A 12,206-nucleotide genomic window follows, 5' to 3' on the forward strand; every position below is an offset into this window, starting at 1 on the left:
ACATTATTCCACACATATATATATATATATATATATATATATATATATATATATATATATATGTGTGTGTTTGTGCGTGTGTATGAGTCTGACAGAAATTCTATATATCGAACCGAATATATATTTCAAACAGAAATAAAAAATTATATATGACATAAGCAGCTAGTCTATCTGCATTTTTATCGCAAGGCTCAATTTTTTTCCTGCCCGTTTACATTCACTTATGACAAACCAAATTTGTTTAAACTCATAACTAGAAGTGCATTTGGCCATTCACGCATGCATCTGCATTGCACTACCAAATTTCTTCATGATGCAAGTATTTTGCAGCTGTTTACTTAAGAGGGAAACACTCTCGCACAGCTGTGCACCATGTAAACATCAGCATAAATCGGAGGGGAAGAAGACTAAAAATTTCAGAAGCGATCCCAGTGAGAGCTGTTTGTTTACCAATCCATTGCAGTGTGCTCTGTAGGTTAGCGAGGGTGAGGATAATTAAGCAGTGGGAAGTGATCAGCACTTGCAATCCAGACTTGGCACCCTATAATGTGCTTAAATGTGTCTGCCTACACATGTGGATCTGTGCATGTGTGTGCATGGGGAAATTCAGAGCTTTATTATGATAAGCCGTGTGCAAAAACAGGAACTGTGATAGTGAATTACACGTGTAAGATGTAATATTTGTGATTAATCCTTTTAAATGGCTTGTTAGAGAATTAATAGCTCCTCTGTACGATTCCTGACCCAGTAAAAAACTAAACGGCTGGGCTGCTGTCTCTGATTCACAACCAGTGGTTTCAAATCTAAATATTAGTTTTATTTTTCCTACACTCTACATCTAGTTTACCATTCTCTTAATGCTTCTGTGCTTTTACCACTGAAGAGCCAGCAGAGCTTTTACAGGATCAAATTGACCCTACTTGACAAATTACAGCTCAGGAGTCACATTTTGCTGTTTGTAACTGAACATGTGTGAAAGGCATGGTGACAGTAAAAGTATTTTAAATTGCTATGTAGAGATGCTTTTGATGAATGATTAATTGGCCCGTTATTTCCTTTGTTTAATGGAACATAAACTGTAAAAAAATTATTTTGGATTGCAGTATGTTTTAAAAGAAAATTTTAAAACATACTGCAAAGTTACTTTCCACTTCTTTGTAATTGTGAAATGTACTGCCAATATGTAAGTGTAAATTGTTTCTACACCAAATTATTTTCAGTGCAGTATAAATTAGGGCTGGGTTTTGACACAAATTTCACAATTCGATTCGATTATCCTTCACAAGCTTGCGATTCGATTAGATTCCGATTTCGATTTGATTCGATTCAATATCGATTATTTTGTATATATATATCAGGTACAGGACATGGCAAATTTTCTCAAGGAAAAAAAAAACTCTTAACTAATGGTGTAAAATATACCTGAGTCAATAATATGGAAGGGTGAAATTTGCTGATTTGTATACAAAAACCTAAAATATAGCCTACTCAAAGATTTTGTAATATTAAAGTTATATAATACTAAAGGCCTGTTCACACCAAGGACGATAACTATAAAGATAACGATAGTTCTAAAAATCGTTCTCAATCTTAAAGAATAGCAGCGTCCACACCACAGCTATAACGATAAAGGCACAGAGAAAGGATATCGTTGGAATCACTTTCAGAACGATTTTTTCCATCTGTTGAACAATAAAAACACTGGTGGCCTATCAGAATCAATCCTGCTATAACGAGCTTGAGAATTTAAAGTGGCAGAGGAGCTTGGGCTTAGAACAGACAGACGATATCATCCGCTGGTGTGGATGCTAATAATAATAATGCTGTTAATCTTCATAGTTATCGTTCTTGGTGTGAACGGGCCTTAACTCTGACATAATTATTATTTCTACTCCAATTGGTTTTTTGAAATATAAACACTTAAATGGTGGTTGTCACAAAAGCTTGATGGATTTATTCAAACATAAATTAAATATTGAAGAACAGTAAAAAAATTATAATGAATATACGTATGTTATATGGTGCATATTTAGCAAAATGCTCCTCTAGAGTTAATTTTTCTAGCTGACTAATGAGTTTATGGTCACCGAATAGCCTATGTTTTTCTGTGGTAAATGTGATGTTACGTGATATTGTTTACAAGCTATTGTCGTCTTTCCGCATTTGTAACATTGAGTGATTACACGAGACAGGATTCAGATTTCGGTAACTTGTGCTTTTTATTTTTAACATAGCTTCGGATGTTCATTCATGTTTATTTCATGCTGTAACTGCTATTAAAGCGGAGATAATCAGTTCAGCTTTGCGCTACCACCTCTAACCGAGGCGCTACAGCGATCGGTCGCTCCACATTAAACAGTGCCAAAACAGCATTTAATATTTGAATATTGTAATAAAATGGACAGAATTTGAAATCTGAGACTTTGTTTCATATCAAAAGTAACAAATCACAAAGCTTATTGCAATTTATTGGATGGGAGGTGCGCTACAATGTTTCGTTCATTATCTGACAGGCGAGACTAGTCGATTCTTGGGATTTATGAATCGATATCATTTCATAAAAGTGAGAATCGATTAAAATAGAGAAATCAATATTTTTTACCCAGCCCTAGTATAAATCATTAGTTACTTGACCATATAAAAACAGCACTTAGTTGCAATAGATATAAGGCAACTAATAGTTATAATATTTAAACCCTAAATTTGACATCCAACAAAAACTATTAAGTTACTACTAAGTTTAATGGCAACAGCAGCATTAAATAATTTGCTTGCATTCACAACAGGTTACTTGCATGAAAATGGAAATGTTTGCATTATGATACTATTAACAGTAAAATGTAAATGTTTAATATAAAGTGCTTGCGTTGTACACTGTAAATTTTAGTCTTTCTACTTAATTTTTTTTCAGTACAGTTGTTTTCAGTTGCAAAGACCTGACTAATTACATCAAGACATGGCACAACAGACGGAACATTAAAAACGGTTTGATTTATCAGCAAGAATAAATCAAGTCAAAATAATCAGTCTGCAGGACAGATGTTTGACCCGTAAGTTTCCAGTATGTGGTGAGTCACCATCAGATTGGGAAAAACTCCCAGCCATGAAGATGAACAGAGCATAGAACTAAATCCCTGACTATTTATAATGTGCTGTTAATGTTCAGGTAACATGTTTTTTCATTGTTACGTTGGCAATATATAATATGGTAATATATGTCTATAAAAAAATTATACATTATTTACAGATACCCCCATGTTTATAGATTTATTTTTCTTTTTTGATGCTTTTGATGAGTTGATGTTTTGATTATTTAGTTTTTGTGTTATTAATTAAAATAATGAAAAAAAAAAAATTTAAAAAAATTCCTATGTGATTTCTATAGCAGTTTATGGCTTTGGTTTTCCAACATCCTTAAACTACAGATTTTATTTGTGCTGGATCCAGATTTTACAGGAAACTCCCTGCAGTTATACACATATTTCACTCTGATTCTGATAGTATGTTACAGTATGTTTGACAGTCATAGCTTTGAGAATGCCAACCAGACACGTTTTATGTGACTGTTATAAGTACGGACCAGTGTTTACATTCCAATGCGGGTATTCATTGTCAAGTTGAATGAATCTCTTTGACAGTTTTGGGAAAATTTCCTCTTGGGAGTTGGTGATATATGTGCGAGACAAGGGGTGAAAGAACCCAACCCTGTGACGGGACAGTTTACAGTGTCTCTTACAGCCCACACCTCTAGGGTGACTGGATTCCTGGATCTGTACAGAGATGAGGTGCATCAAAGGTGACTCGGGGACTCTGGATGGGTGACAAAAGAGTGTGGATTGATAGATTGCATAGTTACATCTGTTGCTTGTGATACAGCTGGTATAACAGACATAATAAGCATGGACCATTTGAAAAATGCCAATTGCTTAATCCGTGTAACCCACAGATGTTTACTGATGCAACTCATGCATACAGACATGTCATGTGGCATTGCTAATCACACTCATAAGGTCTGATTCAGCAAGTTTTGAATGGCTGCTTAGGATGGGAATTGTGAGAACTTTAATGATTCCCATTCCGTTTCCATTAATGGTTCTTTTTGTATATTTGACTAAGGTCTATTTGGGGAAAAACAAGATAATAAATGTAATCCAATCATTGCAAATTTTGTTTACACAGGCTTTTTAAAGGACTAGTTCACTTCAAGAATAAAAAATTCCTGATAATTTTATCACCCCCATGTCATCCAAGATGTTCATGTCTTTCTGTCTTCAGTCAAGAAGAAATTAAGGTTTTTGAGGAAAACATTCCAGGATTTTTCTCCATATAATGGATTTAAATGGTGGCCAATGGGTTGAAGGTCCAAAATGCAGTTTTAATGCAGCTTCAAAGGGCTCTACACTATCCCAGCTGAGGAATAGGGGTCTTATCTAGCGAAAAGATCTGTCATTTTCAAAAAAAAAATATAATAATAAAAATAAACATTTATATACTTTTTAATTACAAATGCATGTCTTGCACTAGCACCACAATGCGAGTCTGCAAATTCATGCATTACGTCATCACGTTGGAAAGGTCACACGCGGTTAGCTCTTCGTCTGTGTATTCCGGTTCAAAAAGGTAGGGTACGGCAAAAAACTCCATCTCATTTTCTCCTCCAACTTCAAAGTCGTCCGATGTCGTTGTTTTACCTTTTTTGGTAAAGGTCATGTGACTTTTTTTGCATGTTCGCTTTGGGTCGGTACTTTCCAATGTGACTACATAATGCGTGGTTGAGCTAGTGCAAGATGAGCATATATTTTTTTTTTTAAGAAAATGAACGATTGTTTCACTAGAGAATACCCTTATTCCTCGGCTGGGATTGTGTAGAGCCCTTTGAAGCGGCACTGAAATGCAATTTGGACCTTCAGCCCGTTCGCCACCATTTAAGTCCATTATATGGAGAAAAATCCTCTGTTTTCCTCAAACTTTTATTTGTTTTTGACTGAAGAAAGACATGAACATCTTGGATGACATGGGGGTGAGTAAATTATCAGGAAATTTTTATTCTGGAAGTGAACTAATCCTTTAATTGACTTTTTGTAGTCTTTTAAAAGGCAACATAAATGGATTCCAACAATTGGATATAACTATATTAAATACAAATCCTAAAACAAAAATGTTGCAACATATATCATTCATTCAATTTTATAAAATATTACTGACATTGTCAGTAACTGCAGTGATTTAGGTCTCCCAATCCTTAAGTATTACAAAACACAGTAAGTAAACTGTATTCGTTTAATTTTCTAAAAAGAACCAACACATAAGAGTCAATTATTCGAGAACCGGATGCACTAGTTGCCCATATATGGTTTCGATTCGCTAAAACAAAGTGGCTCATGAGAGTCATTTGTTTAGGATTCGGACTACATTAGTTGCAGTCTATGGTTTTAATTCACTAAAACAAAGTGGCTCATTTGTTTAGGAATCAGACTACATTAGTTGTACCGTTTATGGTTTTGATTACTTAAAACAAAGCCGCTAATAAGAGTCATTTGTTTGGAAGTCAGACTACACTAGTCACAGTCACGCTGTCTTGTTTTGATTCATATAAACAAAGCGGCTCATAAGTCATTTATTGAAAAACACTGATTGCGCTATAGTATTGCAGCACCACTGAATAGTAGTGCAGAAAACATTGCCACAGTGTTTTAGTACCATATTCCGTTCACACTGCTGAAATAATGCAAGCCTGAGAACCGTTATTGAAATGGGTTCTGTTAATGGTAAACTTTAACAGAACCCAACTTTTTTTTTACAAAATGGAGAAAGACATTTTTTAAAGCCAGACAGTATAGTCTACCAGAAGGTGTTTAACCAGCTGAATCTTGACACCTTGGTCATGGTGACACAGAGCAGCATATTGGAGCACACAATAAGTGTTGTAGAGAAATGACCGGAAGAAAGACAGACAAAGGGGTTTAACAACAAGTGGCTCAGAACAAGACACTAACCGTATATGAAGGACAATAAGGCCTGTGAGAGGAAGAGAGGGGAAAGGTAAACAAACAGTACAAGTGAGCAGATAGCACACCGAGCAGAAGGTCGCGTCTCTTGGGGCCCAGGCTGCAAAGATCTGATTTCATCCATTCATTCTCCTCAGTCTGGGAGGAAGCCACCATCTCATTGGATTACAGATGCACCTGGAGTCCCCCGCAGGAAACCCCCAGTAACTTCCCTTAATTCAAAGTTAATCCTCCAAACAACCAGTTATATGTTTCCATGAGCAATTTTAAAAGAAATGTGGCAGTAGACCACAAAAAGTCTGAATCCTGAGATAATAATTGATTTTCAAGATTTTCACACGAGCTTGTGATATGTATGGGATGGTCCCAGAGTTGACACAGCAACTCATCATGATTTAAAGAAGACCGTAAACAGTGTACTTGCATGTGTTATTCGTTCAAGACATTTGAAATCACATTGCTTCATCTGGCACTCTCTTTAGAGATTAATTAAAGGGTTCGTTGTCTCTGGCTTTGCGTTATCTTACACATTTGGCTACAGAGCTACATTATTGATGGACAGATGTTCAGTCCAATTGATTTGCATATAGATGGTCTGATAAATTATGGCTTAATGGACACACTTGTACACTCTTTTTGTGTGCTGTGCTGTGACTTGTGAATGGACAACTACATTCAGTGTTTGTTGTGACCAAACAAGTGGTAGTCAATACCACACTACTCTACATACACTATAGTATGTATAGTGAAAACAGTATGCAATTTTTTTGTATGCATAGAAATCAATTGCCAAGTGAGAATATTCAACAGAGCTCACTTTATGAAATACTGTATCATAAAATGCATTGTGCTCTGTCCTATCACTGATGAACAGCAGTCTCTGCATAAGATAAAGCTTTCAAACAAAACACAGTGCTTCCAAAGAATGTGGCCATGATCACACTGCAGTCACATCGCCCTGACCCAATATGGGGAAAAATGCATTTTCAACCTCCTTTAGTTTCTGACAGGTCTGAACATTCCAGACACCAAAAAATATACTCCAAAGATGACAACAACACACTTTATGGACTTTTTTTTTTGGGAATTTATGGACCTTACTACCAAAGAGTGCAGGGATTTTGAACCACAAGAAAAAAAAGACTCATTATAAAAATAACAAACTGAATTTTGTTGGCACAGCAGGACACTTAAGAGGAAGAGGAAGCCCTGTTGTGGTTAATAAAAAATGAAATACAGCCCAATTTAAGAACTTGGATTTCTTTGATGGACACCATGATGAGTTATTCACATGCCACTTCTGATGGCATGTGAAGTGGCCACAAGTATTGTATACTTTCTACAATATGCATAGAATATGGTGGAGACAGGAAAGTTGGAATAAAAAAACCTTTCTATATCTTTTTTACTTGTATGGCTGGTGATTTAAATTAAAATAATAGTTCAAATATGTAAATAATATAGTTAAGATTTAATTTTTTTTCTTTTTAAAGAAGTCTCTAATTCTCACAAGCCTGCATCAAAAATATGGTAAAACCCAACTCTGGCTCCTATAAAAACATTAATATGGTGTATTATGCAATTTAACAAAACCGTTTTATATTTTAATATTTTTTACATGTAATTAATTCCCGTGATGGCAAAGCTAACATTTCAACAGATTTGGTGCTGAATCTTTTGATCAATTTATGCGTTCCTGTTGAATAAAATAATAATTTCTTTAAAAAATACAATAAAATCTTATGATTTCAAACTTTTGAATATGAATGTATAAATGTAAAAAGTATACATTTTAACTATGTATAATTTCTAATTGAATTAACAGCATAAAATGCATTGAATTGTTTGAATTAATTTTACATATCAGTATTTGCTGAGAAAAAAAACCCAAATTAAGTCACTATGTTGTGGCAGATAAAGCACTAAACACTTCTATAAGTGGCTTAGAAGCCAGTATATTGTAATAAATACAATATATAATGAAATCACAGAACATTAACACGTTAAATTGATAGTGCTATTTATTTTGTAATTATAATTAGAGTATAAAGGACTGGCATGTAAACAAGTGTTTGGATAAAGGATCGAGTTTCATATTGCAAGTGGAAATCAGTTGCTATGGAGCAGGCAGTTAAATCAGTGATACTGAGAAACACACTAAGGCCTCAAAGTTTGTGGCACATTTATGAGAGGGATGGGACTTAAGTTTCAAAGGGATTATTTTGTTTCTCCACAAGCACCTCTGAACTCCCCCTCTTGGAATAATGAATGGGAATGGAATGGCAGAGGGCTGGCAGCAGACAGGATGGGAATCTGGCTCTGAGGTAAGCAGTTTCAAAGGCTCAAAGGCAGTTTGGTGCACCTCAAAGATCTCTCTGCTTTTTTTATCCCACACACACAAACATATGCATGCCAGCACATGCCATACTACACTTAAAACACACAGTACAGTACAACTCTTTAAAAAACACTTAAAGAGTTAAAAACTCAATGAGTCACTGAGCATGAGACAATTGACGGGCTGCCTGTCTGCGATATCTACAGGATGCCAGAGAACAGAGACCAGTCTCAGCAGCTGGGCTTGAAAATAGAAAAGAAAGAGGAAATGTGTAGAGGACGCAGTTCTGTTCTTCCGGTCAACTTTTCCGACCTACTCACTGCAGTTTTTGACCTGTTGTCTGTCTTAAGACTTCCTAAGACAGAAAATATTGCTTAAATGAAAAATCTCTGCCAAAGGAGTTTAGTCATCATCAGCAGATCGGATATATCAAGAGGACCTACCCACTGATAAATAAACTATTTCCACTCACCTGTTTTCAATCACTTAAGGTGTGTCTTTATGAATCACATCACTCACTGATATGCATAAACCATTTCCTGTTTTATGTTTAACTCAAGGTTACTTTATATAAGCACGCAGTACTTATGTAATAAATCAATAAAAAAAAATGAAAACCATCATTTTCAATGGGCTTCTATATTATTACCTCACAGTACAGGCTGTAAATTTGCAACAGGAACCTTACGAGCAGTTACTCGAAGCATTCACTACGCCTTGGAATGCATCATGTTCTGGGATGAGGTGTGTTCAAAGATGAGCAATCAAGTTCCAACCTGGATCAGCTTTTGACTAAACTCAGGAATATGTCAGATCCCCACGGCATGTATGCCTTCATTCTGTTTTTCTAATGGTTATCTGCATGTGTGCATTTAATGCCAATGAAGACTTGAGGTCTGGCTGTCAAAAAACACACAAATAACTGTCATGTCGAGACACGTGTGCCAGATTCCTCTGAGAATTACAAGTGTGTGAAGTACAAAAAGTTCACCAAATGTATGTCTGAAACTCTGACTTTAGGGAGAGTTAAAGATGACCTTTAAAGGGCCTGCATAAAATAAATGTGCCTTTCTCTCACTCAGGAATGAATGGCCTAGAATTAATTATATTTTACACTAAAGTCCAGTAAGCGTTCAACAGGTGATGCTAGGCTTTTTTTTCTTACATGCACCTAAAGTTCAATTGAAAACTTTAAATATAGCCTAGTTTAAAAACTTTTTTTAACTTATCCATGGACGCCATGTAAGAGTTAATAGTTGGTCAAAAATAAGATTTTACAAGTACTGATGTAATTTCTAATACTTTGCTTTAAGACATGCTACCATATCCTGGATGAATGAAAACTTTCACAGCCTAACATGTTATCGATTTTTTCTCTCTGGCTATGAATGAAAAAACGGGTTGATAATCATTAGCTCTCTGTTACGTGAGTTTCTAAATTTAAATGACGGAGAAAAAAGAAAAGACGAAGCGCGCTTACCCCGTCAAAACTCTTTCAGTACCGTGTCAGTTTAGTTGGCCTGTTTAACAGCTCTGTAGTCCTGTTGCTCCTCACGGATGTGCAGATTCTGCAGAAATGTTCAGCTCTCTCTCAAAGCACGGAATGAGAGAATGCTCGCGCTCAACTCTTCCATGCGCTATACTATAGAGGAAGTTGTGTGAGTCACAAGCTCCCGCCCCAATGGTTGAAAACGGTCTTCCTTCTTTACTGAAGGAAGTTTTATTGAATGATCTTTAAATTAAAACAGTTTGCATTGTTATCTCTCTGACTTGCCGCGTCTGCAGTTAGTTTAGAGCGCAAGAGAGGTCTGTCTGTAGTAAGTGAATGTAGCACGAATACTTACCTGTTACTTGACACCCACATCTGACGGGGATGAATCGTCATGACAATAAACAACTTTTTTTCCACTCCGTAACCGCGCTGCTCGAGGGGGATGGAGCATATTTTAGACGAGGTTAATTCAACAGCTGAAATTATTCGTTTTGTCTAAACCAGGGGTAGGCAAGTTCGGTCCTAGTCAGCCGCAGTCCTGCAGAGTTCAGCTCCAACCCTGAAAACAAAACTCACCTGCCTATAGCCTTAGTAATCCTGAAGACATTGATTAGCTTGTTCAGGTGTGTTTGATTAAGGTTGGAGCTGAACTCTGCAGGACAGCAGCTCTCCAGGACCAGCATTGTGCAACCCCTATGTTAGGCAGAAGGGCAGTCTTATTTCTAAGGATGTGTAAGGAGTTTTCACTCTAAATTGTGATGTTATGCTTATGTTATTTTTATGATTATAGATTTCTGGAGAAAATGGACCTGTCCAGTAAAATAACACCAGCACAAGCAAAGAAAAAGTGGGACAATTAAAAAAAAAGTGTAAGGTAAGCTAAGATGTAGGCCTTGTACAGTCCCATGTCTAAGTTGTCTCAACTCTATAAAAATGAACTTTTTAAGTTCTTCTTTTAAGTCAGCGCGTCAGTGCAGCTGCTGTTAGAAGTCCCAGTTGCTATAGAAACAGTCACCGTTCTGAGACAGCGGCTCTCAAGGACCGAACTTGCCTACCCCTGGTCTAAACCAAGCTAACCATTAGAATAGAGAATTTTTTTCTTTCTTTCTTTTTTTTTTTCCAAAGATGGAAATGTATCTCGTTCAGTGGAGCACATGTCCTGTAGCTTCGTGGTGAGATTCAGTTTTTAGTTTTTTTTAAACATATTGTTTGACTTTTAGCTTAAACAAAGGTTGATTTTTAACTTATTTTTGTATGATGGTCACATTTAAACTGGAAACTTTCATCAATAGAAACTTTTCAACTGTCTTGAAAATGTCATCAATTTATCACTCATGCTACTTTTTCAGATAACTTTCATCTGTACAATATGAAAATCCTTTTTTTTTTTAAATTCCAACAGTTTTGCTATATGGTATGATGTGATGAATGTGAAAATATGAAAGAATGAAAAGGTGTGAAAATATGATTAAATATTTAGGATACTATAGCAACAAAAATGAGCCTTTTATTTCAAAAATCACTTTCACAGAATGCTAATAAACAGATTACTTGATTAACAGATTAAACTGTTTAATATTAAAATCAGATGTGAGTAAAACTGAGTTGTGATGGAAATGACGATGTAATGGAAATGACAAAACAAACAAACAAACAAAAAAACTGTGTATCATGATTTAAAACACTTTTGTCTCACTCCACAGTTAAGGATGAACAAATTATTTCCACATGATATTTACAAGAGTTTGCTATGGAATCACTTCAGACACTTACATGTGTAATTATATAACAAAGGGGTAAGTACATTGATATTAGTTTTCACTATGTGGTTATGTTTGTAATGTAATACTTGGATAAAGATAAAATATAAAGAGCCACTTTCAAGATTAAAGAAAGTGACTTTGTCCTTGTACTAATTCAGGCATCCGCAGAAAACATTGAGCAGTTGTTGTAAATGAAATGATGAAATTTATCAGAGGTTATATAACTGAAACTAAATTAGTTACTGTATCTTGAGTTGACTTATAGTATCTATGATTTGCTAAGAATAAATAAACTCAATGATTGTCTCAGAATAGGTGTTTATTGCCCTCTTGTATGACCTCACAAAGAGTTCATATGTAATTCAAATTAATTAAATTACACCCCTACCAAGAACGAGATCTCATGTTTTTCTCTTAAACATGTTATGATGTTCCAGATGTCTGATCCTCAGCGTCAGGACTCTAATGCCATTGAGCTTTTATTGCCCTCTTTAACAGTTTAAAAGAACGGACTATCAAATTACACCAAATTTAATCAAGTGTAAATTGCGAAACACCTCCATTACAACTGCTTAAGATAACCATTCCTTTTATCTCTGAAAAAA

General features: G+C 35.5%; 1 protein-coding gene across 2 annotated transcripts in view; it reads right to left on the minus strand.

The window, feature by feature from the left end:
- Positions 1-10,371, minus strand: part of LOC107700740 (four and a half LIM domains protein 3-like) — a 46,606-nt gene extending 36,235 nt beyond the window's left edge. The window contains exon 1 of one of the 2 annotated variants that reach the window (XM_016502527.1): positions 10,191-10,371. The gene's annotated coding sequence lies outside the window, so the exon portion shown is untranslated. Of the gene's footprint in view, positions 1-9,826; positions 10,034-10,190 lie in introns of those variants that run through there. The other variant, XM_016502528.1, reaches the window with a different exon arrangement.
- Positions 10,372-12,206: the final 1,835 nt, after the last annotated feature.

This window comes from Sinocyclocheilus anshuiensis, unplaced genomic scaffold (assembly GCF_001515605.1).
Source record: "Sinocyclocheilus anshuiensis isolate Anshui unplaced genomic scaffold, SAMN03320099.WGS_v1.1 scaffold782, whole genome shotgun sequence".
Taxonomy (NCBI): Eukaryota; Metazoa; Chordata; class Actinopteri; order Cypriniformes; family Cyprinidae; genus Sinocyclocheilus; species Sinocyclocheilus anshuiensis.